General features: G+C 50.1%; 14 non-coding genes across 14 annotated transcripts; 5 read left to right on the top strand and 9 right to left on the bottom strand.

Moving 5' to 3' along the window:
- Nucleotides 1-4,752: 4,752 nt before the first annotated feature.
- Nucleotides 4,753-4,824, bottom strand: Trnap-ugg (transfer RNA proline (anticodon UGG)). Its single transcript has one exon. It is a non-coding gene; the product is annotated as a tRNA-Pro (tRNA).
- Nucleotides 4,825-6,469: 1,645 nt separating this feature from the next.
- Nucleotides 6,470-6,541, bottom strand: Trnap-cgg (transfer RNA proline (anticodon CGG)). The gene has a single exon. It is a non-coding gene; the product is annotated as a tRNA-Pro (tRNA).
- A 235-nt stretch (nt 6,542-6,776) lies between these two features.
- Trnav-uac (transfer RNA valine (anticodon UAC)) lies at nt 6,777-6,849 on the top strand. The gene has a single exon. It is a non-coding gene; the product is annotated as a tRNA-Val (tRNA).
- Nucleotides 6,850-7,450: 601 nt separating this feature from the next.
- Nucleotides 7,451-7,522, bottom strand: Trnap-ugg (transfer RNA proline (anticodon UGG)). Its single transcript has one exon. It is a non-coding gene; the product is annotated as a tRNA-Pro (tRNA).
- Nucleotides 7,523-9,167: 1,645 nt separating this feature from the next.
- Trnap-cgg (transfer RNA proline (anticodon CGG)) lies at nt 9,168-9,239 on the bottom strand. Its single transcript has one exon. It is a non-coding gene; the product is annotated as a tRNA-Pro (tRNA).
- Nucleotides 9,240-9,474: 235 nt separating this feature from the next.
- Trnav-uac (transfer RNA valine (anticodon UAC)) lies at nt 9,475-9,547 on the top strand. Its single transcript has one exon. It is a non-coding gene; the product is annotated as a tRNA-Val (tRNA).
- A 601-nt stretch (nt 9,548-10,148) lies between these two features.
- Trnap-ugg (transfer RNA proline (anticodon UGG)) lies at nt 10,149-10,220 on the bottom strand. The gene has a single exon. It is a non-coding gene; the product is annotated as a tRNA-Pro (tRNA).
- A 1,954-nt stretch (nt 10,221-12,174) lies between these two features.
- On the top strand, nt 12,175-12,247 carry Trnav-uac (transfer RNA valine (anticodon UAC)). Its single transcript has one exon. It is a non-coding gene; the product is annotated as a tRNA-Val (tRNA).
- A 601-nt stretch (nt 12,248-12,848) lies between these two features.
- Trnap-ugg (transfer RNA proline (anticodon UGG)) lies at nt 12,849-12,920 on the bottom strand. Its single transcript has one exon. It is a non-coding gene; the product is annotated as a tRNA-Pro (tRNA).
- A 1,953-nt stretch (nt 12,921-14,873) lies between these two features.
- Trnav-uac (transfer RNA valine (anticodon UAC)) lies at nt 14,874-14,946 on the top strand. Its single transcript has one exon. It is a non-coding gene; the product is annotated as a tRNA-Val (tRNA).
- A 601-nt stretch (nt 14,947-15,547) lies between these two features.
- Nucleotides 15,548-15,619, bottom strand: Trnap-ugg (transfer RNA proline (anticodon UGG)). The gene has a single exon. It is a non-coding gene; the product is annotated as a tRNA-Pro (tRNA).
- A 4,443-nt stretch (nt 15,620-20,062) lies between these two features.
- On the bottom strand, nt 20,063-20,134 carry Trnap-ugg (transfer RNA proline (anticodon UGG)). Its single transcript has one exon. It is a non-coding gene; the product is annotated as a tRNA-Pro (tRNA).
- Nucleotides 20,135-22,087: 1,953 nt separating this feature from the next.
- Nucleotides 22,088-22,160, top strand: Trnav-uac (transfer RNA valine (anticodon UAC)). The gene has a single exon. It is a non-coding gene; the product is annotated as a tRNA-Val (tRNA).
- Nucleotides 22,161-22,761: 601 nt separating this feature from the next.
- Trnap-ugg (transfer RNA proline (anticodon UGG)) lies at nt 22,762-22,833 on the bottom strand. Its single transcript has one exon. It is a non-coding gene; the product is annotated as a tRNA-Pro (tRNA).
- Nucleotides 22,834-24,108: the final 1,275 nt, after the last annotated feature.

Raw genomic sequence — 24,108 nt, 5'->3', positions numbered from 1 at the left:
CATACAATCGCATGATTTTTGGAGGCGGGGAAATAAGTATTCTCAGGATGGATAAAAGTCCGTGGGTCAATCGAGTCCGGCGGAACGCGGAGGTAACAGGCAACGAACTGTCGGGCAAGTTTCCAGACGTCACTGGTGGCAGTACAAGTCAGTTGATGGACATCGTCATCCACGAGGTGGCAAATGGAACAAAGTGGAGAGTCCTGTAGTCCGATGGCGTGAAGGCGATGATTTGTGGCGAATTTTTCATTTGCGACTTGGTACCATGTTGCCCGGACGTTGGAGGGAAGAAAAGGCTGGTGGATGTGACGCCAAACCGTTGGCCACCGCGTGGACGGATGTCTCAGTTCGATATTGTTGCTGGATATGGAACGAAGGAGAGGGGTGTAAAAATCTTTAGGTCGAGGAGAACGCGTGGTCGGTAAGTGTGTGTGAGCATAACTGAAGTCGACGATGAAATCAGAAATGTGCGTCAAATGGTGCTTGATGTGTCCGACTGGTACTGGTGGTGTTATGGTCGAGGGCACAAGAATTTCCAGCAAGCTGCGCGTAAGGGAGGTGCCCCCGTGCCACTGCTTGTGCATGGTGGACATGTACAAGGACGCCGCTCGGAGTCGCACATTGACAAGGCCGAGGCCTCCTGCTCGCGGGGAAAGGGTGAGCGTGTCGCAGCGGACCTTAAAGATCGTACCGGCCGTAAGGAAGTATCCGAGGGCAGCCTGGAGGCTGCGTCCAATAGTTGATGGCAGCGGGAGGACCTGTGCGATGTGGACCATTCTGGCCGCCACATGTTGATTGAGGTATTGGACACGTTGTAAAGAATCGAGTCGTCGGAGAAGATTTTGTCGCACCGTCGTGCGGATAGTTTGGAGTGTACGCCGAAAATTGATGGCAGCGGAGCGGCGCACGGTGGAGGTGAAAATGATACCAAGATATCGTAGTTGTTGTACACACGGGAGAGGTGCTAAGTCTTCGTGTGAGAGGCCGCGTCCAATGGGCATCGCCGCGGATTTAGCCACATTCATGTTACTGCCCGCTGCAGTGCCGTACGTTGATATCAAATCAAGTACCGTGTGTGTTTCACTCCGTGAGCGGATCAAGAGGAGGAGGTCGTCCGCATACGCACGACATCGAAAACTGTGCTGTCGCAAAGTGAGACCAGAAAGGTGGCTCGTCAGACTGCCGATGAGTGGCTCCAGGCTTATGGCATACAGTAGGGTCGAAAGTGGGCAGCCTTGCCGTACGGAACGCCGGATCGCCACTGGTCCCGCCACACGGCCGTTAACCTGAATCAGAGATTCGGCGGTGCCGTACAGGCGCCGGATCACGTCGATGAAGGCTGGTGGAAAACCCATGCGGTTCATCACTGAGAACAGAAAAGGATGCCGCAATTTGTCGAATGCGCTGTCAAAATCAATGGCAACCACTGCGGCGCGGAGTCTGCACGCCGCTGCCAGTGCAATTAAATCGCGACATTCTCCTGTGGCCGTTTGTATATTAACTGAGCCGCCCGGAGTTGTCTGTTCCGGGGATAGAATGCTAGGCAGGATCTTGCGGCATCGCGTTGCCAGTAGGCGTGTAAAAATTTTACAGTCTGCGTTAAGCAGAGTCAGGGGACGGTAATGTGCTGTCGTCACACCTGGTGTCGGTTTGTGGATGGGTATAATAATTCCCGTGACGAAGGACGGCGGTACGGCGTTCCCTATCGTCAGCAGTTCATTAAACATTGTTGTCCACCGTGATGCCATTAGTGTGAAGAAAGCGCGATAAAATTCTATCGGCAATCCGTCGACACCAGGTGACTTATTCAGAGCACCTTTTTTGATTGCATCGTGGATTTCGTCACGCGTAATGGGCTCCAGCAGCTCGTCCGCTTCGTCGCTGGTGAGGGTGCGAGTTACGTGTGGTAACACAGACTCCTCAGCGTGGTTGTTGGTAGTCTCCTCCTGGTACATTGTGCGGTAGTGGTCGACAAAGGCACTGACGATTTCGGCCTGGCAAGTGACGTGCTGGCCGCGACAGGTGGTGATCTCGGTGATAAGTTGTCGTCGTCGATGTTTCCTATCGGAGGCGATATGATGCATGGTCGGATGTTCTTGTTCCGCCGAATCTTGACGTCGGGTTCGCACCATAGCCCCCTGCAGTCTACGGCGTGTCAAAGTTACAATTTGCGCCTTAATCCTGCTGCGTTCCCTCTGGGTGTCGGGGGTGGGCGGTTGGGCGTCCAGGTCGCGGAGAACGGCGTAGAAATAGTCGGTAGTGTGCCGGCGCCACATAGCAACTTCCTTTCCATACTGAATCAAAGTACGTCGAATGGCAGGTTTGGCACATTCTAGCCACCAGGTCAAGGTCGTGCAGTATTTAGGTAAGCGACGTTCACAGGTGGCCCATGTCTCGGTAACACGTTGAAGACATTCGGGATCATGAAGATGGGAGGTGTTTAGCTTCCACGGTGCACGACTACGCCAGACCACTTGCTTGGGGAAGAGAATGTTGCAGATGTAGGCACAGTGGTCCGAAAAGGCCAGGGGCCAAAGTTCTGCACCTTGGACTGCAGGTGTGAGTTCCCGAGAGACGTAAATTCTATCAAGGCGGCTCGCGGAGTGACTCGTCTGGTAAGTATGTCCAGGCGCGTCGCCGTGCCGAACTTCCCAAGTGTCGCGGAGCAACAGATCTCGGACGACAAGACGCAGTTCTTGACAGGTGTTGTAGTGGGGCACTTGATCTTTAGGGTGCAAGACACAATTAAAATCACCCCCAAGCAAGTAATGGTCGCAGCGTCCAAGAAACAAAGGAGCGATTTCTTCTGAATAGAAGAGGGCCCTGTCGCGTCTGCGGGTGGAGCCTGACGGAGCGTAAATGTTGATGATACGCGTCCCCATGACGGTGACGGCCATGCCTCTGGCAGATGGAAGGTATGTGATATCGGCCACTGGAATGCCTTCTCTGGCGTAGATGGCTACGCCGCGTCCCAGGTGGTCACCAGGAGAAGGATAAGTGTTATATCCCGCGACGTCTGGTAGTGTGGCCAGGTGTACTTCCTGTAGTAGTGCGATATCGACGTCCGACGCCCATATCATCTCTCGCAGCAGTTGAAGTTTCACGGGTGAGCTAATGGTGTTAGTGTTGATCGTCGCTATTCGGTAGGTTTGGAGCCGTAACCCGCCGTGGAGGGGAACTCCACCGGCGGAGGATGAAGAGGGACGAGGCAACGGTGAGTCGTGCCGTACGCCACCTGACGGCATTGTCAGCGGCGTAACGATGCTTCCGTCTGGGGTAACTCTGTCCCCAGCGTGTGGTCCGGGTCCTCATCGACGTCCTCACTCCACACCATTGAAGGCGTTGTCGTTGTGATGGTCGTACGTTCCACTTCGGTCGTAGGGGCTGAGGACGTCTCGGCGGCAGTCGCATCTGTGGAGTCCATTGGTTCAGGAGCACCTGAGCGAGCCAGTAGAGTAGGCATCGACGTAACCACAGTTGGCGTCATGTTGTCGTCATTCGTATCGTCGTGTAGGTTCTCCGAGGCCTCGTCGGGTCGGACGGCCTCTGGAGCATCGGGGGGTGGTGATCCGTCTCGTTCCGAGACCGTACGGCGCCTCCTCTTGCGCCTCTTAGGTGAACGTTGTTTGCGGGTTCGTCCCTCCGTGTCGGAAGACGGGAGGGAGTCGCGTCGCTCTGAGAGGAAGGTCGTCGCGGGAACGTCAAAATGAAGGGGCGTCCATATGTTCAGGCGGGTGGGTGTCGGAAGTCGTCGCTGTTGGTAGTGGCGCCGGAGTAGCGTCAGGCTTTGAGCGCGACGCGTCGGCCCCAGCGGTATCCGTAGCAGCTGGAAGGGTCACCGGTTCATGGTCCGATGGGCGGCGGCCGGTGGGAGGAGAACAGAGCGCCGATGCGTAGGTGATCGGTAAAACCGTCGTCGGAACCGGAGGTGCCACAGTAGCGGCTGGCAATTGGGTGATTCGTCGCTGAAGACACTCAGATCTGAGGTGGCCTTCTTTGCCGCACCCGGAACAGGTCTTGGGTTGGCCGTCGTATATGACAACCGCGCGGCACCCGCTAATTTGCAGGTAAGATGGCACGTGGCGATGTAGATCGATGGTGATCTGCCGTACACCGTTAAGAACAGGGTACGTTTGGAATTGCGCCCAGCGTTCGGCAGTGTGGCCATGTACAGTGCCATAGGGGCGGAAAGCCGCGATAACGTCTTCCGCTGGAAGCTCGAACGGGAGTTCGAAAACTCGTATGGTGCGCATTCCTAAGCCGGCATGGTCGACAGTGACCGCTCCGACATTGCCGTCGGCGTGGCAAAAGCGTAATCCATGGTTGGTGTCACGAAGTATTCTTTCACATACCGCGTCATTGACGACTTTGACGTACACAGTACTGCTTAATATGGACAAATGGATGCCCAAGATGTCAGAAGCTGGGATCTTAGCAACGTCGCGTAGGAAGCGTTCCACTTCCAAGGCCTTTGGTCGTGCGTAGTCGTTGCAGAAGTTGAAACGTAAAGTTGATTTTCGAAAACGGTTGGCCATGATTCTAGTGCACGTAAGCGACACGTAAGTGACGGCCGCTGAAATGTAAACAACAGCGAGCGCGCGCGCTCCGCAGGCGGAAATAACAACACGTCCGCACTGCACGGCGGCGAAAGCCGGACTGTATATCCACGTGCTATAACGGGCGCCAACTCTTCATTGAGGAGCTGCAACCGGGGCTGAGTTCCACCTACTCTTCAGCACGGTCAAAATGGCAGGGCTCGTCCGGGATTTGAACCCGGGACCTCCTGCACCCAAAGCAGGAATCATACCCCTAGACCAACGAGCCACCTGGCTGGAGCAGTCAAGTTAATCCCAAGTAGTGGGCCTCGCAGGGAACACAAACTTTCACGCGAATTCGCAAGATAAACGCTTTCTGCAGGCAGCACTCACCACTGATGAGAAGAATATTAAAGGCAACGAATAAAAAGCGAAATAACTTCATCGAGCACTGCTTATGAACAGCCGGCAGTGCCTCAGTTTCGGTATGTGGTTTCTCAGGGTAAAGAGAAGGCGAATGCACTAAACAAAAGAACATCGGGAAACCAAGCACCAACTCATAACGAAAAGATTGCACAATATACTGCAAGCAAAATTTCCAGAAGACGGATACTGAAGACGCCGCAGACAAAAGAATTATTCTATGCAGTAACGAGTATCTAGGAAGCGTGAATTGCATGTGCTGCTCCACCACACAACTTCTTTTGATACTGTTTTACTTATTCTAAATTTTCATTACCTGATCGTCTCTAAAATACTGTGCGGTTATCACCTGGTTTCCAACAGCGATAGTAGTAAGTAAATCGACTACAAAGTCTTTCAAAGTAGGTCAGACACAAAAAAAAAAAAAAAAATCGGAGCTGCGTGTAGCTCATGTCATTCTGCTTTCAATCGTGAATCTCCGGCTGGGAGTAGTGGCGTACTTCTGTAATCCAAGCTTCTGGGAGGCCGTTGTGTGGGAGAGATCTGGAAACAACTACAGATTCGACCGTTCCACGAGCTCAGGAACGGCCGCGAGGCCGTCATCGAGCTCTGCAGATCGACAGATGATAGTGTGGAAATTTCGGCAAGCGGTGGCTAAGGGTTAAGAGAAGCCAAACGCACTAAACACAAGAAAGTCGGGAAACCGAAGCACACAACTCATAACGAAAAGATTGCGGAATGCAGTGCGAAAGCAAAACTTCGAGAAGACCAACTCTGAAGCCATCGGCGAGCTAGGAATTATTCCGCACAAGAAGCGATCATATAGGAAGAGCGAGCCGAGGCTGTCGCTCGACCACACAATAAATTTTTGCTTAATCCCAATTTGCAGTACCGGTTCGACACTAGAATACTGCGCCTCGGTTCTTCCAAAAGCGATAGTAATAAGCACGTCGACTGCAGTGTCATTTGGCGTAGTGAGTCAGACATGGAGAGGATATGGGGCGGGTGGAATATGCAACGACAGGGGCATTGCAGGGCGGCCGCCGGCTCCTTCGCTGTGGCGCACCGGTGGCGGCGGCGGCCTGGCTGGGCTGCTGGTGCCTCCATGTAGAGCTGCCGCCGAGCCCAGGCAAAGTGCCGCTAACGAAGCGATTGCCTTTGGTGACATCTTTTGCAATAACGACTGCGCGAATCGACGGTATCTCGTAAGGAAGGAAAGAGCAGCAGCTGCCGCCGAGCCCAGGCGCCGTGCCGAACACGCAGAAGGTCCCCGGCTCGATTGCGGGCGGAAACCCGTTTTCGTCGCACCCAGCAAGACACTTGCTACGATCTCTACTGTGACCATTTAAATCAACTTCAAACGTTCCATCAGCAGGGTGCACATGGCTCAAATGAAACATGAAACGGTTTCAGAACTGGTTGTCGGATTTTAGCGCTGACTTGGAGGCCTGGAAATGCGCGAAACAGCCGCCGCCATGCGATTTGTTACCACACCGTTGTACAAAACGCAAGGGCTCGTCCGGGATTTGAACCCGGGACCTCCTGCACCCGAAGCAGGAATCATACCCCTAGACCAACGAGCCTATTCGTTCCGAAAACGCACTGCATGTGAATGACGCCACCTTTGATGGTCTCACCATGTAGGGCTGCAGCTCAGCCAGCGTTCTCCCTGTCTGTCGCGGTTGGATTGTTTCCATCGACGTCTTTTACTACAGGAACTTCACGAATCGGAGGGAGCTCGTAGCCGATGCCCTTGCTAACACAGAAGAGAAACTGTTGCTATTACGAGTCTCCGGGTGGTACATGAAAAGAACCGTCGTTTCCGTGGTGTAGCGGTTATCACGTCTGCTTTACACGCAGAAGGTCCCCGGTTCGATCCCGGGCGGGAACACAACAATTTTAATCTATATTTCGGATTTCATTTCCGAGATGACCTCACGTCCGCGTATGCAGAGACAAGCAATGTTGTATGCTAGACGGATAGGGCGTCATTTTACTGTCAAATACTGTTGCTCTCTTATTGCACCGGTATTTGGTAACTGAGAACGCCCCTAGCTTCATTATGGCTGGCAAAATTTATAATCCGGTTCTTCAGGGCTACTTCAAGTGCGCTTGCTACTGGCTTTCCTGAGCTCACCCTACTCGCCTTGTCACAGCTCTGTCAAAGTGTGATGCTAACTAATAATGAGAAACTCTTAGCCACGCTCAATCTTACATGCCACCCCTTGGTTGTTGCCGTCGCTAGTAAGATGAGGGTAGACTGTCGCACAATTAAGCTGAATCTCCACTCACGGTGCACATATCCCGCAAAGACAACCTTGTTTTCCGTTGCATGCAAAATTACCGTCTGCCTTTCTACCGAATTACACCTACGTACTTTACTGGTGCCGCATTCTTGTTATATCCACGTGCTATAACGGGCGTCAACTCTTCATTGAGGAGCTGCAACCGGGGCTGAGTTCCACCTACTCTTCAGCACGGTCAAAATGGCAGGGCTCGTCCGGGATTTGAACCCGGGACCTCCTGCACCCAAAGCAGGAATCATACCCCTAGACCAACGAGCCACCTGGCTGGAGCAGTCAAGTTAATCCCAAGTAGTGGGCCTCGCAGGGAACACAAACTTTCACGCGAATTCGCAAGATAAACGCTTTCTGCAGGCAGCACTCACCACTGATGAGAAGAATATTAAAGGCAACGAATAAAAAGCGAAATAACTTCATCGAGCACTGCTTATGAACAGCCGGCAGTGCCTCAGTTTCGGTATGTGGTTTCTCAGGGTAAAGAGAAGGCGAATGCACTAAACAAAAGAACATCGGGAAACCAAGCACCAACTCATAACGAAAAGATTGCACAATATACTGCAAGCAAAATTTCCAGAAGACGGATACTGAAGACGCCGCAGACAAAAGAATTATTCTATGCAGTAACGAGTATCTAGGAAGCGTGAATTGCATGTGCTGCTCCACCACACAACTTCTTTTGATACTGTTTTACTTATTCTAAATTTTCATTACCTGATCGTCTCTAAAATACTGTGCGGTTATCACCTGGTTTCCAACAGCGATAGTAGTAAGTAAATCGACTACAAAGTCTTTCAAAGTAGGTCAGACACAAAAAAAAAAAAAAAATCGGAGCTGCGTGTAGCTCATGTCATTCTGCTTTCAATCGTGAATCTCCGGCTGGGAGTAGTGGCGTACTTCTGTAATCCAAGCTTCTGGGAGGCCGTTGTGTGGGAGAGATCTGGAAACAACTACAGATTCGACCGTTCCACGAGCTCAGGAACGGCCGCGAGGCCGTCATCGAGCTCTGCAGATCGACAGATGATAGTGTGGAAATTTCGGCAAGCGGTGGCTAAGGGTTAAGAGAAGCCAAACGCACTAAACACAAGAAAGTCGGGAAACCGAAGCACACAACTCATAACGAAAAGATTGCGGAATGCAGTGCGAAAGCAAAACTTCGAGAAGACCAACTCTGAAGCCATCGGCGAGCTAGGAATTATTCCGCACAAGAAGCGATCATATAGGAAGAGCGAGCCGAGGCTGTCGCTCGACCACACAATAAATTTTTGCTTAATCCCAATTTGCAGTACCGGTTCGACACTAGAATACTGCGCCTCGGTTCTTCCAAAAGCGATAGTAATAAGCACGTCGACTGCAGTGTCATTTGGCGTAGTGAGTCAGACATGGAGAGGATATGGGGCGGGTGGAATATGCAACGACAGGGGCATTGCAGGGCGGCCGCCGGCTCCTTGCGCTGTGGCGCACCGGTGGCGGCGGCGGCCTGGCTGGGCTGCTGGTGCCTCCATGTAGAGCTGCCGCCGAGCCCAGGCAAAGTGCCGCTAACGAAGCGATTGCCTTTGGTGACATCTTTTGCAATAACGACTGCGCGAATCGACGGTATCTCGTAAGGAAGGAAAGAGCAGCAGCTGCCGCCGAGCCCAGGCGCCGTGCCGAACACGCAGAAGGTCCCCGGCTCGATTGCGGGCGGAAACCCGTTTTCGTCGCACCCAGCAAGACACTTGCTACGATCTCTACTGTGACCATTTAAATCAACTTCAAACGTTCCATCAGCAGGGTGCACATGGCTCAAATGAAACATGAAACGGTTTCAGAACTGGTTGTCGGATTTTAGCGCTGACTTGGAGGCCTGGAAATGCGCGAAACAGCCGCCGCCATGCGATTTGTTACCACACCGTTGTACAAAACGCAAGGGCTCGTCCGGGATTTGAACCCGGGACCTCGTGCACCCGAAGCAGGAATCATACCCCTAGACCAACGAGCCTATTCGTTCCGAAAACGCACTGCATGTGAATGACGCCACCTTTGATGGTCTCACCATGTAGGGCTGCAGCTCAGCCAGCGTTCTCCCTGTCTGTCGCGGTTGGATTGTTTCCATCGACGTCTTTTACTACAGGAACTTCACGAATCGGAGGGAGCTCGTAGCCGATGCCCTTGCTAACACAGAAGAGAAACTGTTGCTATTACGAGTCTCCGGGTGGTACATGAAAAGAACCGTCGTTTCCGTGGTGTAGCGGTTATCACGTCTGCTTTACACGCAGAAGGTCCCCGGTTCGATCCCGGGCGGGAACACAACAATTTTAATCTATATTTCGGATTTCATTTCCGAGATGACCTCACGTCCGCGTATGCAGAGACAAGCAATGTTGTATGCTAGACGGATAGGGCGTCATTTTACTGTCAAATACCGTTGCTCTCTTATTGCACCGGTATTTGGTAACTGAGAACGCCCGTAGCTTCATTATGGCTGGCAAAATTTATAATCCGGTTCTTCAGGGCTACTTCAAGTGCGCTTGCTACTGGCTTTCCTGAGCTCACCCTACTCGCCTTGTCACAGCTCTGTCAAAGTGTGATGCTAACTAATAATGAGAAACTCTTAGCCACGCTCAATCTTACATGCCAACCCTTGGTTGTTGCCGTCGCTAGTAAGATGAGGGTAGACTGTCGCACAATTAAGCTGAATCTCCACTCACGGTGCACATATCCCGCAAAGACAACCTTGTTTTCCGTTGCATGCAAAATTACCGTCTGCCTTTCTACCGAATTACACCTACGTACTTTACTGGTGCCGCATTCTTGTTATATCCACGTGCTATAACGGGCGTCAACTCTTCATTGAGGAGCTGCAACCGGGGCTGAGTTCCACCTACTCTTCAGCACGGTCAAAATGGCAGGGCTCGTCCGGGATTTGAACCCGGGACCTCCTGCACCCAAAGCAGGAATCATACCCCTAGACCAACGAGCCACCTGGCTGGAGCAGTCAAGTTAATCCCAAGTAGTGGGCCTCGCAGGGAACACAAACTTTCACGCGAATTCGCAAGATAAACGCTTTCTGCAGGCAGCACTCACCACTGATGAGAAGAATATTAAAGGCAACGAATAAAAAGCGAAATAACTTCATCGAGCACTGCTTATGAACAGCCGGCAGTGCCTCAGTTTCGGTATGTGGTTTCTCAGGGTAAAGAGAAGGCGAATGCACTAAACAAAAGAACATCGGGAAACCAAGCACCAACTCATAACGAAAAGATTGCACAATATACTGCAAGCAAAATTTCCAGAAGACGGATACTGAAGACGCCGCAGACAAAAGAATTATTCTATGCAGTAACGAGTATCTAGGAAGCGTGAATTGCATGTGCTGCTCCACCACACAACTTCTTTTGATACTGTTTTACTTATTCTAAATTTTCATTACCTGATCGTCTCTAAAATACTGTGCGGTTATCACCTGGTTTCCAACAGCGATAGTAGTAAGTAAATCGACTACAAAGTATTTCAAAGTAGGTCAGACACAAAAAAAAAAAAAAATCGGAGCTGCGTGTAGCTCATTTCATTCTGCTTTCAATCGTGAATCTCCGGCTGGGAGTAGTGGCGTACTTCTGTAATCCAAGCTTCTGGGAGGCCGTTGTGTGGGAGAGATCTGGAAACAACTACAGATTCGACCGTTCCACGAGCTCAGGAACGGCCGCGAGGCCGTCATCGAGCTCTGCAGATCGACAGATGATAGTGTGGAAATTTCGGCAAGCGGTGGCTAAGGGTTAAGAGAAGCCAAACGCACTAAACACAAGAAAGTCGGGAAACCGAAGCACACAACTCATAACGAAAAGATTGCGGAATGCAGTGCGAAAGCAAAACTTCGAGAAGACCAACTCTGAAGCCATCGGCGAGCTAGGAATTATTCCGCACAAGAAGCGATCATATAGGAAGAGCGAGCCGAGGCTGTCGCTCGACCACACAATAAATTTTTGCTTAATCCCAATTTGCAGTACCGGTTCGACACTAGAATACTGCGCCTCGGTTCTTCCAAAAGCGATAGTAATAAGCACGTCGACTGCAGTGTCATTTGGCGTAGTGAGTCAGACATGGAGAGGATATGGGGCGGGTGGAATATGCAACGACAGGGGCATTGCAGGGCGGCCGCCGGCTCCTTGCGCTGTGGCGCGCCGGTGGCGGCGGCGGCCTGGCTGGGCTGCTGGTGCCTCCATGTAGAGCTGCCGCCGAGCCCAGGCAAAGTGCCGCTAACGAAGCGATTGCCTTTGGTGACATCTTTTGCAATAACGACTGCGCGAATCGACGGTATCTCGTAAGGAAGGAAAGAGCAGCAGCTGCCGCCGAGCCCAGGCGCCGTGCCGAACACGCAGAAGGTCCCCGGCTCGATTGCGGGCGGAAACCCGTTTTCGTCGCACCCAGCAAGACACTTGCTACGATCTCTACTGTGACCATTTAAATAAACTTCAAACGTTCCATCAGCAGGGTGCACATGGCTCAAATGAAACATGAAACGGTTTCAGAACTGGTTGTCGGATTTTAGCGCTGACTTGGAGGCCTGGAAATGCGCGAAACAGCCGCCGCCATGCGATTTGTTACCACACCGTTGTACAAAACGCAAGGGCTCGTCCGGGATTTTTTTTACCCGGGACCTCCTGCACCCGAAGCAGGAATCATACCCCTAGACCAACGAGCCTATTCGTTCCGAAAACGCACTGCATGTGAATGACGCCACCTTTGATGGTCTCACCATGTAGGGCTGCAGCTCAGCCAGCGTTCTCCCTGTCTGTCGCGGTTGGATTGTTTCCATCGACGTCTTTTACTACAGGAACTTCACGAATCGGAGGGAGCTCGTAGCCGATGCCCTTGCTAACACAGAAGAGAAACTGTTGCTATTACGAGTCTCCGGGTGGTACATGAAAATAACCGTCGTTTCCGTGGTGTAGCGGTTATCACGTCTGCTTTACACGCAGAAGGTCCCCGGTTCGATCCCGGGCGGGAACACAACAATTTTAATCTATATTTCGGATTTCATTTCCGAGATGACCTCACGTCCGCGTATGCAGAGACAAGCAATGTTGTATGCTAGACGGATAGGGCGTCATTTTACTGTCAAATACCGTTGCTCTCTTATTGCACCGGTATTTGGTAACTGAGAACGCCCGTAGCTTCATTATGGCTGGCAAAATTTATAATCCGGTTCTTCAGGGCTACTTCAAGTGCGCTTGCTACTGGCTTTCCTGAGCTCACCCTACTCGCCTTGTCACAGCTCTGTCAAAGTGTGATGCTAACTAATAATGAGAAACTCTTAGCCACGCTCAATCTTACATGCCACCCCTTGGTTGTTGCCGTCGCTAGTAAGATGAGGGTAGACTGTCGCACAATTAAGCTGAATCTCCACTCACGGTGCACATATCCCGCAAAGACAACCTTGTTTTCCGTTGCATGCAAAATTACCGTCTGCCTTTCTACCGAATTACACCTACGTACTTTACTGGTGCCGCATTCTTGTTATATCCACGTGCTATAACGGGCGTCAACTCTTCATTGAGGAGCTGCAACCGGGGCTGAGTTCCACCTACTCTTCAGCACGGTCAAAATGGCAGGGCTCGTCCGGGATTTGAACCCGGGACCTCCTGCACCCAAAGCAGGAATCATACCCCTAGACCAACGAGCCACCTGGCTGGAGCAGTCAAGTTAATCCCAAGTAGTGGGCCTCGCAGGGAACACAAACTTTCACGCGAATTCGCAAGATAAACGCTTTCTGCAGGCAGCACTCACCACTGATGAGAAGAATATTAAAGGCAACGAATAAAAAGCGAAATAACTTCATCGAGCACTGCTTATGAACAGCCGGCAGTGCCTCAGTTTCGGTATGTGGTTTCTCAGGGTAAAGAGAAGGCGAATGCACTAAACAAAAGAACATCGGGAAACCAAGCACCAACTCATAACGAAAAGATTGCACAATATACTGCAAGCAAAATTTCCAGAAGACGGATACTGAAGACGCCGCAGACAAAAGAATTATTCTATGCAGTAACGAGTATCTAGGAAGCGTGAATTGCATGTGCTGCTCCACCACACAACTTCTTTTGATACTGTTTTACTTATTCTAAATTTTCATTACCTGATCGTCTCTAAAATACTGTGCGGTTATCACCTGGTTTCCAACAGCGATAGTAGTAAGTAAATCGACTACAAAGTCTTTCAAAGTAGGTCAGACACAAAAAAAAAAAAAATCGGAGCTGCGTGTAGCTCATTTCATTCTGCTTTCAATCGTGAATCTCCGGCTGGGAGTAGTGGCGTACTTCTGTAATCCAAGCTTCTGGGAGGCCGTTGTGTGGGAGAGATCTGGAAACAACTACAGATTCGACCGTTCCACGAGCTCAGGAACGGCCGCGAGGCCGTCATCGAGCTCTGCAGATCGACAGATGATAGTGTGGAAATTTCGGCAAGCGGTGGCTAAGGGTTAAGAGAAGCCAAACGCACTAAACACAAGAAAGTCGGGAAACCGAAGCACACAACTCATAACGAAAAGATTGCGGAATGCAGTGCGAAAGCAAAACTTCGAGAAGACCAACTCTGAAGCCATCGGCGAGCTAGGAATTATTCCGCACAAGAAGCGATCATATAGGAAGAGCGAGCCGAGGCTGTCGCTCGACCACACAATAAATTTTTGCTTAATCCCAATTTGCAGTACCGGTTCGACACTAGAATACTGCGCCTCGGTTCTTCCAAAAGCGATAGTAATAAGCACGTCGACTGCAGTGTCATTTGGCGTAGTGAGTCAGACATGGAGAGGATATGGGGCGGGTGGAATATGCAACGACAGGGGCATTGCAGGGCGGCCGCCGGCTCCTTGCGCTGTGGCGCACCGGTGGCGGCGGCGGCCTGGCTGGGCTGCTGGTGCCTCCATGTAGAGCTGCCGCCGAGCCCAGGCAAAGTGCCGCTAACGAAGCGATTGCCTTTGGTGACATCTTTTGCAATAACGACTGCGCGAATCGACGGTATCTCGTAAGGAAGGAAAGAGCAGCAGCTGCCGCCGAGCCCAGGCGCCGTGCCGAACACGCAGAAGGTCCCCGGCTCGATTGCGGGCGGAAACCCGTTTTCGTCGCACCCAGCAAGACACTTGCTACGATCTCTACTGTGACCATTTAAATCAACTTCAAACGTTCCATCAGCAGGGTGCACATGGCTCAAATGAAACATGAAACGGTTTCAGAACTGGTTGTCGGATTTTAGCGCTGACTTGGAGGCCTGGAAATGCGCGAAACAGCCGCCGCCATGCGATTTGTTACCACACCGTTGTACAAAACGCAAGGGCTCGTCCGGGATTTTTTTTACCCGGGACCTCCTGCACCCGAAGCAGGAATCATACCCCTAGACCAACGAGCCTATTCGTTCCGAAAACGCACTGCATGTGAATGACGCCACCTTTGATGGTCTCACCATGTAGGGCTGCAGCTCAGCCAGCGTTCTCCCTGTCTGTCGCGGTTGGATTGTTTCCATCGACGTCTTTTACTACAGGAACTTCACGAATCGGAGGGAGCTCGTAGCCGATGCCCTTGCTAACACAGAAGAGAAACTGTTGCTATTACGAGTCTCCGGGTGGTACATGAAAATAACCGTCGTTTCCGTGGTGTAGCGGTTATCACGTCTGCTTTACACGCAGAAGGTCCCCGGTTCGATCCCGGGCGGGAACACAACAATTTTAATCTATATTTCGGATTTCATTTCCGAGATGACCTCACGTCCGCGTATGCAGAGACAAGCAATGTTGTATGCTAGACGGATAGGGCGTCATTTTACTGTCAAATACCGTTGCTCTCTTATTGCACCGGTATTTGGTAACTGAGAACGCCCGTAGCTTCATTATGGCTGGCAAAATTTATAATCCGGTTCTTCAGGGCTACTTCAAGTGCGCTTGCTACTGGCTTTCCTGAGCTCACCCTACTCGCCTTGTCACAGCTCTGTCAAAGTGTGATGCTAACTAATAATGAGAAACTCTTAGCCACGCTCAATCTTACATGCCAACCCTTGGTTGTTGCCGTCGCTAGTAAGATGAGGGTAGACTGTCGCACAATTAAGCTGAATCTCCACTCACGGTGCACATATCCCGCAAAGACAACCTTGTTTTCCGTTGCATGCAAAATTACCGTCTGCCTTTCTACCGAATTACACCTACGTACTTTACTGGTGCCGCATTCTTGTTATATCCACGTGCTATAACGGGCGTCAACTCTTCATTGAGGAGCTGCAACCGGGGCTGAGTTCCACCTACTCTTCAGCACGGTCAAAATGGCAGGGCTCGTCCGGGATTTGAACCCGGGACCTCCTGCACCCAAAGCAGGAATCATACCCCTAGACCAACGAGCCACCTGGCTGGAGCAGTCAAGTTAATCCCAAGTAGTGGGCCTCGCAGGGAACACAAACTTTCACGCGAATTCGCAAGATAAACGCTTTCTGCAGGCAGCACTCACCACTGATGAGAAGAATATTAAAGGCAACGAATAAAAAGCGAAATAACTTCATCGAGCACTGCTTATGAACAGCCGGCAGTGCCTCAGTTTCGGTATGTGGTTTCTCAGGGTAAAGAGAAGGCGAATGCACTAAACAAAAGAACATCGGGAAACCAAGCACCAACTCATAACGAAAAGATTGCACAATATACTGCAAGCAAAATTTCCAGAAGACGGATACTGAAGACGCCGCAGACAAAAGAATTATTCTATGCAGTAACGAGTATCTAGGAAGCGTGAATTGCATGTGCTGCTCCACCACACAACTTCTTTTGATACTGTTTTACTTATTCTAAATTTTCATTACCTGATCGTCTCTAAAATACTGTGCGGTTATCACCTGGTTTCCAACAGCGATAGTAGTAAGTAAATCGACTACAAAGTCTTTCAAAGTAGGTCAGACACAAAAAAAAAAAAATCGGAGCTGCGTGTAGCTCATTTCATTCTGCTTTCAATCGTGAATCTCCGGCTGGGAGTAGTGGCGTACTTCTGTAATCCAAGCTTCTGGGAGGCCGTTGTGTGGGAGAGATCTGGAAACAACTACAGATTCGACCGTTCCACGAGCTCAGGAACGGCCGCGAGGCCGTCATCGAGCTCTGCAGATCGACAGATGATAGTGTGGAAATTTCGGCAAGCGGTGGCTAAGGGTTAAGAGAAGCCAAACGCACTAAACACAAGAAAGTCGGGAAACCGAAGCACACAACTCATAACGAAAAGATTGCGGAATGCAGTGCGAAAGCAAAACTTCGAGAAGACCAACTCTGAAGCCATCGGCGAGCTAGGAATTATTCCGCACAAGAAGCGATCATATAGGAAGAGCGAGCCGAGGCTGTCGCTCGACCACACAATAAATTTTTGCTTAATCCCAATTTGCAGTACCGGTTCGACACTAGAATACTGCGCCTCGGTTCTTCCAAAAGCGATAGTAATAAGCACGTCGACTGCAGTGTCATTTGGCGTAGTGAGTCAGACATGGAGAGGATATGGGGCGGGTGGAATATGCAACGACAGGGGCATTGCAGGGCGGCCGCCGGCTCCTTGCGCTGTGGCGCACCGGTGGCGGCGGCGGCCTGGCTGGGCTGCTGGTGCCTCCATGTAGAGCTGCCGCCGAGCCCAGGCAAAGTGCCGCTAACGAAGCGATTGCCTTTGGTGACATCTTTTGCAATAACGACTGCGCGAATCGACGGTATCTCGTAAGGAAGGAAAGAGCAGCAGCTGCCGCCGAGCCCAGGCGCCGTGCCGAACACGCAGAAGGTCCCCGGCTCGATTGCGGGCGGAAACCCGTTTTCGTCGCACCCAGCAAGACACTTGCTACGATCTCTACTGTGACCATTTAAATCAACTTCAAACGTTCCATCAGCAGGGTGCACATGGCTCAAATGAAACATGAAACGGTTTCAGAACTGGTTGTCGGATTTTAGCGCTGACTTGGAGGCCTGGAAATGCGCGAAACAGCCGCCGCCATGCGATTTGTTACCACACCGTTGTACAAAACGCAAGGGCTCGTCCGGGATTTTTTTTACCCGGGACCTCCTGCACCCGAAGCAGGAATCATACCCCTAGACCAACGAGCCTATTCGTTCCGAAAACGCACTGCATGTGAATGACGCCACCTTTGATGGTCTCACCATGTAGGGCTGCAGCTCAGCCAGCGTTCTCCCTGTCTGTCGCGGTTGGATTGTTTCCATCGACGTCTTTTACTACAGGAACTTCACGAATCGGAGGGAGCTCGTAGCCGATGCCCTTGCTAACACAGAAGAGAAACTGTTGCTATTACGAGTCTCCGGGTGGTACATGAAAAGAACCGTCGTTTCCGTGGTGTAGCGGTTATCACGTCTGCTTTACACGCAGAAGGTCCACAAGAATCGAGATAAAATCTCCAGACCACGACTGGCCAGTCGTCTGGAGAAATATCTCAGAAAAAGCAATACCGGAGCACGCCAGATCTACGTGGTACAAGGTAGTGCACAACACCGTACCGACCAACGAGAGGCTGGCGCGAATCCGGATAAAAGAATCGCCCAATTGTGAAACGTGCAACGAAAAGGACACTGTAGAGCACCGTTTCCTATGCAGGGCAACCAGCAACATATGGGAGACAAGCAAGAAGATAATAGCCCACATGAACAGAAGCGACCCAAGAAACATCCAAGTCACGGCTCTCACTGTCCCTGACGCGAAACCGTTCCCTAGGCCAAAACGAGCGGCCACGATGTGGATACTCGCCATGACTGCACACGCAGTCATTGCCAAAAAGCAGTCAGACAGCGTGCAGTTCCTCACGGACTTGTGGGAAGAGCACAAGAGGGCAAAACAACGCGCTACATATCGTCAGACTTTCCACAACTTCCTGGAGATCCCGCTGACCGCCGCCTTCAGGGACGCCCTGTCTGCCGCCACGTGACGTGTCCGCCACCGCCACCACCGTTGCCGCCGCCGCCGCCGCCGCTGCCATCGCCGCAAACCCCCCCACGCCCTTGCCGCAGTCGCAGATGTCCTCCCACATCCCAAAAGCACCAACAGTGATGCGTGTGTTACAGTGCTAAAGTGCTTTATATTAAAAAAAGAAAAAAAAAAGTGACAGTGAAAAGTGATCGAACGCGTAAAAGTTTACAATATAGTGTCAATATAACCGTAGCTCCGAGTGTCCCTTTGTCTTTTGTGTTTTTTTTTTTGTTTTTCTACCTTCCATCGTGTGCAATCGAGAGGTGTGCGAAACTGTGAGTACCACAAAACTATTACAGGCCTATCAGTACAACAAACTAGTGATTTACATGCTTATATATGTCTGTCTTGCCACCACGAATAGTTTCCTCCTTTCAGCCTTCCTCACTCTCACGCACCACCGATAGTAAACTAGCTCTAAAATTGCACTATATAATGTTTCCTAGTGTATTGCTCTTTGCTCAATCGAAAAAAAAATAGGTTTAATAATTCGCTAAAATAGTAATGTCCTTTTTCTTTTGTCATGGATTGTTTAATATGTTAAGATAGTTTTTCATGAGGGTTTCCCCTATGGATACCACTTTACCCATCAAACAAGAGCTGACAACTGATACACTCGTTAATATTTCTATCAAACTGATTTCATGCCTAGTGCATGTCCCACTAAGGTCTCGTTTTTCAAGACCCAACGTAAAATACCTCCCCCTTGTTTTCTAACACAAGATTTAAAAAGAGGATAGTAATAGCACAACAGTATTTTAAAATGAATAGAGTACATCCTCAACTCAAAACATCTACAAAAATAATAACAATAATAATACCATAACTAGTAATAAGTAAAATTCCATAAAATAACTTTGTTTTCTTATATACTAATTATTCTCTGTAAATAACTAGATCGTACAATCAATGCTTACTCCATATTCACTCTGCCTACGTATAAATGTAGCGTACAAAGGCTCAGAAAAGCTAAATTGCTAAACTACAACAATAAACGGTGCAAGAAACAACTAAAAAAAAACCTCTGACTGACAGACTTTTCGAAAAACATTAAAAAAAATTAAAAAAAAATACCAAATGAAATAATTACCTGGACAGTACAGTAACAGAAAAATAAAAATAAAGAATGGATTGTCTCGTCTCTACATGTAAAATGTAAACTGTATTTTGTAAAACGAATTTGTTATTTTGTAAATAAAAGTCTATATACGTTAAAAAAAAAAAAAAAAAAAAGTTCGATCCCGGGCGGGAACACAACAATTTTAATCTATATTTCGGATTTCATTTCCGAGATGACCTCACGTCCGCGTATGCAGAGACAAGCAATGTTGTATGCTAGACGGATAGGGCGTCATTTTACTGTCAAATACTGTTGCTCTCTTATTGCACCGGTATTTGGTAACTGAGAACGCCCCTAGCTTCATTATGGCTGGCAAAATTTATAATCCGGTTCTTCAGGGCTACTTCAAGTGCGCTTGCTACTGGCTTTCCTGAGCTCACCCTACTCGCCTTGTCACAGCTCTGTCAAAGTGTGATGCTAACTAATAATGAGAAACTCTTAGCCACGCTCAATCTTACATGCCACCCCTTGGTTGTTGCCGTCGCTAGTAAGATGAGGGTAGACTGTCGCACAATTAAGCTGAATCTCCACTCACGGTGCACATATCCCGCAAAGACAACCTTGTTTTCCGTTGCATGCAAAATTACCGTCTGCCTTTCTACCGAATTACACCTACGTACTTTACTGGTGCCGCATTCTTGTTATATCCACGTGCTATAACGGGCGTCAACTCTTCATTGAGGAGCTGCAACCGGGGCTGAGTTCCACCTACTCTTCAGCACGGTCAAAATGGCAGGGCTCGTCCGGGATTTGAACCCGGGACCTCCTGCACCCAAAGCAGGAATCATACCCCTAGACCAACGAGCCACCTGGCTGGAGCAGTCAAGTTAATCCCAAGTAGTGGGCCTCGCAGGGAACACAAACTTTCACGCGAATTCGCAAGATAAACGCTTTCTGCAGGCAGCACTCACCACTGATGAGAAGAATATTAAAGGCAACGAATAAAAAGCGAAATAACTTCATCGAGCACTGCTTATGAACAGCCGGCAGTGCCTCAGTTTCGGTATGTGGTTTCTCAGGGTAAAGAGAAGGCGAATGCACTAAACAAAAGAACATCGGGAAACCAAGCACCAACTCATAACGAAAAGATTGCACAATATACTGCAAGCAAAATTTCCAGAAGACGGATACTGAAGACGCCGCAGACAAAAGAATTATTCTATGCAGTAACGAGTATCTAGGAAGCGTGAATTGCATGTGCTGCTCCACCACACAACTTCTTTTGATACTGTTTTACTTATTCTAAATTTTCATTACCTGATCGTCTCTAAAATACTGTGCGGTTATCACCTGGTTTCCAACAGCGATAGTAGTAAGTAAATCGACTACAAAGTCTTTCAAAGTAGGTCAGACACAAAAAAAAAAAAAATCGGAGCTGCGTGTAGCTCATTTCATTCTGCTTTCAATCGTGAATCTCCGGCTGGGAGTAGTGGCGTACTTCTGTAATCCAAGCTTCTGGGAGGCCGTTGTGTGGGAGAGATCTGGAAACAACTACAGATTCGACCGTTCCACGAGCTCAGGAACGGCCGCGAGGCCGTCATCGAGCTCTGCAGATCGACAGATGATAGTGTGGAAATTTCGGCAAGCGGTGGCTAAGGGTTAAGAGAAGCCAAACGCACTAAACACAAGAAAGTCGGGAAACCGAAGCACACAACTCATAACGAAAAGATTGCGGAATGCAGTGCGAAAGCAAAACTTCGAGAAGACCAACTCTGAAGCCATCGGCGAGCTAGGAATTATTCCGCACAAGAAGCGATCATATAGGAAGAGCGAGCCGAGGCTGTCGCTCGACCACACAATAAATTTTTGCTTAATCCCAATTTGCAGTACCGGTTCGACACTAGAATACTGCGCCTCGGTTCTTCCAAAAGCGATAGTAATAAGCACGTCGACTGCAGTGTCATTTGGCGTAGTGAGTCAGACATGGAGAGGATATGGGGCGGGTGGAATATGCAACGACAGGGGCATTGCAGGGCGGCCGCCGGCTCCTTGCGCTGTGGCGCACCGGTGCCGGCGGCGGCCTGGCTGGGCTGCTGGTGCCTCCATGTAGAGCTGCCGCCGAGCCCAGGCAAAGTGCCGCTAACGAAGCGATTGCCTTTGGTGACATCTTTTGCAATAACGACTGCGCGAATCGACGGTATCTCGTAAGGAAGGAAAGAGCAGCAGCTGCCGCCGAGCCCAGGCGCCGTGCCGAACACGCAGAAGGTCCCCGGCTCGATTGCGGGCGGAAACCCGTTTTCGTCGCACCCAGCAAGACACTTGCTACGATCTCTACTGTGACCATTTAAATCAACTTCAAACGTTCCATCAGCAGGGTGCACATGGCTCAAATGAAACATGAAACGGTTTCAGAACTGGTTGTCGGATTTTAGCGCTGACTTGGAGGCCTGGAAATGCGCGAAACAGCCGCCGCCATGCGATTTGTTACCACACCGTTGTACAAAACGCAAGGGCTCGTCCGGGATTTTTTTTACCCGGGACCTCCTGCACCCGAAGCAGGAATCATACCCCTAGACCAACGAGCCTATTCGTTCCGAAAACGCACTGCATGTGAATGACGCCACCTTTGATGGTCTCACCATGTAGGGCTGCAGCTCAGCCAGCGTTCTCCCTGTCTGTCGCGGTTGGATTGTTTCCATCGACGTCTTTTACTACAGGAACTTCACGAATCGGAGGGAGCTCGTAGCCGATGCCCTTGCTAACACAGAAGAGAAACTGTTGCTATTACGAGTCTCCGGGTGGTACATGAAAAGAACCGTCGTTTCCGTGGTGTAGCGGTTATCACGTCTGCTTTACACGCAGAAGGTCCCCGGTTCGATCCCGGGCGGGAACACAACAATTTTAATCTATATTTCGGATTTCATTTCCGAGATGACCTCACGTCCGCGTATGCAGAGACAAGCAATGTTGTATGCTAGACGGATAGGGCGTCATTTTACTGTCAAATACTGTTGCTCTCTTATTGCACCGGTATTTGGTAACTGAGAACGCCCCTAGCTTCATTATGGCTGGCAAAATTTATAATCCGGTTCTTCAGGGCTACTTCAAGTGCGCTTGCTACTGGCTTTCCTGAGCTCACCCTACTCGCCTTGTCACAGCTCTGTCAAAGTGTGATGCTAACTAATAATGAGAAACTCTTAGCCACGCTCAATCTTACATGCCACCCCTTGGTTGTTGCCGTCGCTAGTAAGATGAGGGTAGACTGTCGCACAATTAAGCTGAATCTCCACTCACGGTGCACATATCCCGCAAAGACAACCTTGTTTTCCGTTGCATGCAAAATTACCGTCTGCCTTTCTACCGAATTACACCTACGTACTTTACTGGTGCCGCATTCTTGTTATATCCACGTGCTATAACGGGCGTCAACTCTTCATTGAGGAGCTGCAACCGGGGCTGAGTTCCACCTACTCTTCAGCACGGTCAAAATGGCAGGGCTCGTCCGGGATTTGAACCCGGGACCTCCTGCACCCAAAGCAGGAATCATACCCCTAGACCAACGAGCCACCTGGCTGGAGCAGTCAAGTTAATCCCAAGTAGTGGGCCTCGCAGGGAACACAAACTTTCACGCGAATTCGCAAGATAAACGCTTTCTGCAGGCAGCACTCACCACTGATGAGAAGAATATTAAAGGCAACGAATAAAAAGCGAAATAACTTCATCGAGCACTGCTTATGAACAGCCGGCAGTGCCTCAGTTTCGGTATGTGGTTTCTCAGGGTAAAGAGAAGGCGAATGCACTAAACAAAAGAACATCGGGAAACCAAGCACCAACTCATAACGAAAAGATTGCACAATATACTGCAAGCAAAATTTCCAGAAGACGGATACTGAAGACGCCGCAGACAAAAGAATTATTCTATGCAGTAACGAGTATCTAGGAAGCGTGAATTGCATGTGCTGCTCCACCACACAACTTCTTTTGATACTGTTTTACTTATTCTAAATTTTCATTACCTGATCGTCTCTAAAATACTGTGCGGTTATCACCTGGTTTCCAACAGCGATAGTAGTAAGTAAATCGACTACAAAGTCTTTCAAAGTAGGTCAGACACAAAAAAAAAAAAAATCGGAGCTGCGTGTAGCTCATTTCATTCTGCTTTCAATCGTGAATCTCCGGCTGGGAGTAGTGGCGTACTTCTGTAATCCAAGCTTCTGGGAGGCCGTTGTGTGGGAGAGATCTGGAAACAACTACAGATTCGACCGTTCCACGAGCTCAGGAACGGCCGCGAGGCCGTCATCGAGCTCTGCAGATCGACAGATGATAGTGTGGAAATTTCGGCAAGCGGTGGCTAAGGGTTAAGAGAAGCCAAACGCACTAAACACAAGAAAGTCGGGAAACCGAAGCACACAACTCATAACGAAAAGATTGCGGAATGCAGTGCGAAAGCAAAACTTCGAGAAGACCAACTCTGAAGCCATCGGCGAGCTAGGAATTATTCCGCACAAGAAGCGATCATATAGGAAGAGCGAGCCGAGGCTGTCGCTCGACCACACAATAAATTTTTGCTTAATCCCAATTTGCAGTACCGGTTCGACACTAGAATACTGCGCCTCGGTTCTTCCAAAAGCGATAGTAATAAGCACGTCGACTGCAGTGTCATTTGGCGTAGTGAGTCAGACATGGAGAGGATATGGGGCGGGTGGAATATGCAACGACAGGGGCATTGCAGGGCGGCCGCCGGCTCCTTGCGCTGTGGCGCACCGGTGGCGGCGGCGGCCTGGCTGGGCTGCTGGTGCCTCCATGTAGAGCTGCCGCCGAGCCCAGGCAAAGTGCCGCTA

The sequence above is a fragment of the Schistocerca serialis genome, chromosome 2, assembly GCF_023864345.2.
Source record: "Schistocerca serialis cubense isolate TAMUIC-IGC-003099 chromosome 2, iqSchSeri2.2, whole genome shotgun sequence".
Taxonomy (NCBI): Eukaryota; Metazoa; Arthropoda; class Insecta; order Orthoptera; family Acrididae; genus Schistocerca; species Schistocerca serialis.
This window is presented reverse-complemented; position numbering and strand designations above follow the sequence as displayed.